The following is a 6,630-nucleotide window of genomic DNA, read 5'->3' as shown; positions in this document are numbered from 1 at the left end:
ATATATATATATATATATAAAATATCCAGATATGTTTGCATCATTTAAGGAAAATATATCAGTATATACACCTGCTGAGCAACCCACAACAATAGCCACAACTGCTCTGAAGCCACCCAGGTCAGAAAACAACTTCAAAAGTAGATATAATGATAACTTGAAGCTAGACAGAATTTTTACAAATGATGCTTCAGAATCTAGATGCTATTGGTGCTTATTAATGGATGTTCGGATCCTGATGCAGGATCTTGATAGCAGGGAGCTCAAAAATTGAACTCTATGCTCAATGGTGTCATGTCCAATGGTAACATCCTAAATCTAGCTGGAATGCAGTGGCTTGTGTAATGGATGGCAGCCATTTACCTTTACACAAAAGTAGGAAAGTACTAACCAGTTTCCTGTGCTGTGCTACATTCTTTGGGGGTGCAGGTTGTAGCCACGTTGGTTTAAGGACACAGACAGACAAGGTTCTTTGGGTAAATCCAATATCTTTTTTTAGATCAACTCAAATATTTGGACAAATTCTTAGTCAGTTTTCAGGCACAAACACCCTTAGTCATTCTTTGGGTGTATTTTACCATATCTATAAGTGTGTGTGTGTGTGTGTGTGTCCACACACATTTGTGGTAGCTATATATCACGCAAAGGACTGGTATGCAACTCTTATTCATGGTAGAGTGAGGATTCTGCTGAGTAATTTCAGTGTCTTTAATGGGAGTACCTATGTGAGTTAGACCTTCCTCACGTAAGTAAGGGCTGAAAGATCTAGCGCAGAAATATCACTTCTAGACCTGAGATATTACAGACTGTCTATTATACTTTCAGGAGACAAGTGAAGAGCTCTTGGTTGAGAATACGTGTCAGGGAAATGACATGTTTTCATCACTTCCAGCATTGGTTATAAGACTCTGAATACATTATCTCACAGAAGGGAAAATGACATTTAGATTTTTTATCACAGTGGAAATCAGCAAATGCAAGTTACAATGTAATTTTAACAGACAAATAACATAGATTTCTACCATTTATCACAAAAAAAAACCCTGAAGGCATTTTCCCCCTTTTAATGAGAAAAAAATTCAAAAGAGCAAGGTAGATAAATAGAGGGGTGTTCTAGGACAATAGGTAGGAGGAGAAATGTGTCACTTAATTGGCTTCTCATTATTTAAGTTCTGGGGGTCCAAGTCTGCATGCCAGTGGGAGAGTCAGCAGGACTGGGCCACTCATGGGAGCTGGTTTATTAATTAGTACAAAGTCTAAAATATGAATATATGTTCCTGCAACTAGAGATCCAAGTTTAAAAAAAATTCCAGACACTAAGGCCTCTGGCACATGTTCATTTAACGGCATGTTGAGATATGACTCCTTGTCTCGGCATTCTCACCTTCTGCCATGCCACATGGGCAAGGCAGAATGCATGATTTTGGGATCAGAAATCATATACTGGTCACACCCTTACTACCTGTCAGTACAGGAGGAGCCTGGGAACATCATCATGATCCCAGACTCCCCCTGCACCAGCAAATTGAAAGCCAGTGCCCATAGTCTAACATGAACCGTTGCATTCCCATGTCTGGGACCAACTGTCAAGTGATGGTTGGTCCCAACCATAGAGTCTCATGCATCAGGATGTGAGACAACCTCATGTGTAGCCCAGCTGCACATGTGTTTTTTTAGGGTCTTGGTGCACTCCAGGGTGTGGGAAAGGTTCCCAGACCCTGGGGTCCCCATATCCTAGGGATGTCAGAAAACCTGCTTGTCCAGCCAAGGACCCAGGATCAGGAAACCTCTCCCCAGTCCCAGGGTCCCTGTGGCTGGGATGTGTTGAGTGCCTTGATCCTCAGTTCCCTGAGAGATGCAGGGCAAAGTAGTCAACCTGCAGGGTTTCAGGGAGTCCTGTGGCTTCTTGTGACCCAGCACCAGAATATGCCTTGCTCCTCTGCCCCTGCTAGCTGCAGGGCAAGGCAAGTCCTATGCTGGGTCACAGGGAGCTCCAGCTGATTGGCTCCCCTCAGCTCAGCACCCTGAAAACACAAAGCTGAGTGTAGAAAGCAGGCATCATGTGCCATGGCAGGGCCACCCACCATACATTCTATTTAAGGTGCAATAAAAATTAGCACTAAAAATATTATGCATATTTTGTGGAATATTTTTGTGGCTGGTTTCTCATTCTGTTGCACCATTTATTGCCTGAACATATGGCCAGGTTACTATGTATAACACAATTAACAGGTTAGTGACATCTTAAGTGCCAGGGGTCCAAGATGGAAATAACCTGTGATGACCCAAAGGACTAAATTCTACTGAAGATTGGGCTGTGCTTTCAATAGTTTCTAATCAGAGTCAGTATTTCTTTTATCAAGAAAAAATAATCCATGCTATGGGCACTGAACAAATAAAACACAGAGCATCCAGCATTTACTTGTATGCCAATATTTTCTATAGGTATAAAAGGTATTAAGCCATGTCTACATGGTAAATTTAAAGTGCTCCCAAGTGACATCCTCAAACATGCTTTTAGATACATCCAAAAGCAGCATAGCCATGTGCAGGTTGGACAGGCTAACTAGCACTGATCAATAGCCCAGCCACGGTACTCCATGGATACACAGCCTCTGGATCAGGAATCAATTTGCTCTGCAGCCCAGGAAGTGTGCTATATAGATAAAGCTTTATATCTTTAGCCGCACTGCATCTTACTAAAGGTAGAGGCCTGCACAATGCACCCTATTTGGAATCATTAAATTTATCTGCTGTCTTGCACCTTGGCAATAAACCATAGTAGGTGGAGTATTTTGGTACTTTTGCCCTTTTATTGTGAACCATTACATGGGGATCATCCATTGCAATATAGGCTCAGATGGAGGGATCACATTTCATATGATTAATGAGTGTTATACCTTGATCCTTCTCTCGTTTCAATTCTATGTTTTCTAAGCTAATATGAGCATTCATGCTGCATTTCGGCCAACAGTTCATGGTTTTATCAAATGCTTTAATGATAACTGTAATACCAGAAAGTAGATAATATTCCAGTGAAACTTGGGGCTTGTCTGATTACTCTCAGTGGGGCCTGATCTGAATAAGAACTGAACACAGAAATACTGTATTATAAAATTATAAGACCCAGAAGTTATACATTGGCTTTAGTTCTCAGCTATAAAAATTATTTCCAATATTACAGCAGAGAACTATAGACTGATCATCAATAGGCTGAATTCTGATTTGTGAATACTGAGGGGGGCTGAGGAAATCATTCTAGAATGATGCTGTTTCTGAATTAATCATGTCTAAGAGAAATTTCTGATGTGAACAAAAAGAGGACAAAATTACCAGGTACAAGGAAGAACAAAACCAGGCCACTGCCAGGATAACAGCTACAGACAGGCCTGGGTCACACAGGAAGGACCATGTCCATAAGGGGTGGTAGGAACAGAAGTTTCAGTGGAAGTTATTCTGTCTACAGTGTGAAACACTGGAAACCCAAACATATAAATATCCTTCCCAGCAGAAAAGCATAATTTTTAACATAAAAATAAAATATGTTCCAAGTCCAGATTTATCATTTGGTTAAAACATCAAAATGACTTTACTGGGGGTGGGATCCGTACATATGTATTGACAGCACTTTGGACTCTACCCAGTCCCTCTACACAGACATCAACCTCACTGATCTTTCCCTTTACATTATAAATCTAGCTCAGGGTGGGCAATTATTTCAGGCAGAGGGCCGCTTACTGAGTTTGGGCAAGCTGTCAAGGGCCCCATGGGTAGCCCCTCCCCTTGACAGATGTCCCGCCCCTGGCCGCCGTCTTGTGACTAGAAGCGCTGCCTCCTAACCCCTGACCTTTGCCACCAGAAGTCCCTCCCCTTGCCCCCCAGAAGTACTTCTTTCAGCAAGGGGTTTTGCAATCTCAAAACCAGAAAAATACCAAATTATATTTTAAAAGAAAACATCTACAACATTCATTAATTTGATTTAAAAATATATTCTTATCCTGATTTACATGTTTGTGTAGTGTACATAGAGTACCACAGTAGCTTAAAATGAAGTCTTACTCTTGTACGTTGTGGGGGTGAGTATAGGTTTGTGGAGGGCTGTGGGTGTGTGAGGTGTGGGGGAGAGTATGGATATATCTGTGGGGGTGGATAGGTGTGGGGAGATGTGGGGGGGTGAGGGAGCATGTAGATGTGTGTGTGGATATGTGGAGTGTGGGTGAGTATGGGGTTTGTGGGGAGCTGTGTGGAGGGGGAAGGTGGCTGGGGTGTGTGAGAGGGTGTGGGTGTGGGGGTCTGTGTGTATGGCAGTATGAGGGGGGTGTGGTGTATGTGTATGGTGGGGTGTGCGTGTGGGACTCACCCTACGAAAATACACACATACTCTGTCCCTACCTACCTACCTACACACACACACACACACACATACTCTCCCTGACTACACACACACACACCCTCTGCCCCTGCCTACACATACACACCCTCTTCCCCTGCCTATACACACACCCCTCCCACTCCTGGCCCCAGGGTACTGGAGCAGCCCATGCTCCCCTGTCCAGCAATATAGCTGGCAGCCACATGGAGCTGAAGCAGTTCAGGGGCAGGAAGGCAGGAAAATGGCTGGGGGTGAAGTGGGGCTGGGCTGCTTGGTCCTGTGAGCTCCCCCTGGGTCCTACTGTTCCTGGCTCCTGTCACCTTTGACAGGGAGCCAGGAGCAAATAAATTTTAATTTACTACATTTTTTAGGGGCCCTGTGGGCTAGATAGAATGGCCTCATGAGCCAGATCCAGCCCACAGGCCATATTTTGCCCATCCCTGATCTAGCTGCTACCATGCACTTACTGCCTCCTGTTAGGGTGACAATAATTTGGATTATTAGGGAGCACTGGATTTGCAACTGAATACAAAGGCATGACCTGTGGCCTAGCAAAACTGCTGCCCACAAGGCAGAAAGATAGCTAAGCCAGCCATTTGCTTATGCTAAGTAACCATCTTAACTGTGTCAACCATTTTCTGAGAAAAAAGCAGCAAGTGAATCTGTGCGAGTCTGTGCACTGTGAACCAGCTACAGTAAGGAACAAAATAAGATACAGGGGCCCAAAAAAGGTGGAAGATGGTACAATCTGAGACAGAAAAACAGACTGGAATGTGGAAAACAACACATAATTGGTAACAGAATCCAAGATGAACATATGCAAAAAGCTGAATGGTGATTGGTGATGAAGCCTCCAGAAGCTTCCAGGTTTTGGTCAAAGTCCCCTCATTGACCAAAGAGCAGGAGTCAAGGTCTTAGACATGCACTCATAGCAAAAAGGCATGTAAATGAATGGACTACGCAGGCAATTCGATGTTAATGAAACAAAGAGTAAACAGAGGCTGAGCTTGAGATGGGAGGAGAAATGGGTGGAACACAGGAGGGGCAAGGGTAGAGTGAATGTTAATGACTATAAACCATAATGGATAATTATGGGAAAAAAACTATTGTTTGCTGCTGCTTCCCATATTCTGTTAGTGAGGGAGCTTGTCCGAAGCTGTCTCCGTTCTGAATAAAACTGTTGCGAGCAATGTGTGCTGGTATTTGCTCCCTGCCTGCTCTGGCTAATGAGCAACAGGATCCACGGGCAATTGGACCGCCATCTTCCTAGTCGTTGGGCGCCGCATGGAGTCGGGGTCTAACACTCCCATTTCTAGAACAAACAGTTTCAGGACAAAACAGGACAGAAAACAGAGCCCAGTGATTCAACTGCAGGACTAAGAGGCAAAAGACAATTGCTAATCTTTGATCTGCTTTGGCTTGAGGTCCTCAGGCCAGTCAGCTAATCTTCCCAGACATGAGTTCCCAATAAGTGGAATGTGGATGATCACACTTCCCTACTCCGCAGGGCTGCTGAGACTTCATTCGTTAGTGTTTGTGAATGCCTTAGAATATTCTAGCTAAGGGACGTGCAAAGAATTGTTATTAATTATCATCACTCATCACCAGCAAATCTAGCCACTATATTTAGCTTGTTTATTTCTGGTTTAGATTTTTTGTAAATAGACTCATTATCATTTTCTGCATACGATATTCATTTTCCCCAGAAAGGAAACAAGATCAGGCATGAAATTTGCCATGAGAGCTCGCTGTTACAAGATTCTTCCACTGTCAAGATCTGTGATGGCACTGGTTGTTTAGCTAGCACTTTGTTGATAACAAAATGCACTGTTTTCTCACACCCAAGAAGGATTCTGGGCAGTTTCCCAGGAAAATCCTAAAAGTCAGTGGGAACATAGTTGTCATTTGTAGGGTATGTCTACATAGCACAACATGATGCCAAGGACGGATACCCAGAGCGTGTTTTGTACCAGCTAACTTGGGTACTGTACTAGCTTTGTCACATGAGTGTCATATTCCAATGCAGACAATGTATCCTGTTTCTCCACAGGCCAAAGTAACCTGGACACAATGTCATGCTAATATAGTCATATTTTCTCTAGTTATGCATCTAACTCCAGATACAGAGAGAAACTTATGTCTACCTAGGTTTCATTGTCTTTCAAACCCTTTCCTGGACTTAAACACTGAAAGTAAGTCTGTTCTTGCAAAACACTACCACAGGGTAATTTACTACCCCCATTTACCTGGTATCCTAC

General features: G+C 43.3%; 1 long non-coding RNA gene across 1 annotated transcript in view; it reads left to right on the top strand.

Moving 5' to 3' along the window:
• Window positions 1–5,613, top strand: part of LOC109287263 — a 9,159-nt gene extending 3,546 nt beyond the window's left edge. The window contains exons 2-3 of the long non-coding RNA XR_002094802.1: window positions 5,240–5,245; window positions 5,514–5,613. This is a non-coding gene — a long non-coding RNA (uncharacterized LOC109287263). The remainder of the gene's footprint in view (window positions 1–5,239; window positions 5,246–5,513) is intronic.
• The last annotated feature ends 1,017 nt before the right edge of the window (window positions 5,614–6,630 follow it).

This window comes from Gavialis gangeticus, unplaced genomic scaffold, assembly GCF_001723915.1.
Source record: "Gavialis gangeticus isolate Ggan-Ray unplaced genomic scaffold, GavGan_comp1, whole genome shotgun sequence".
In the NCBI taxonomy this organism is placed as follows: domain Eukaryota; kingdom Metazoa; phylum Chordata; order Crocodylia; family Gavialidae; genus Gavialis; species Gavialis gangeticus.
Note: the sequence above shows the minus strand (reverse complement) of the source record. Positions and strands in the feature narration are given on the sequence as shown.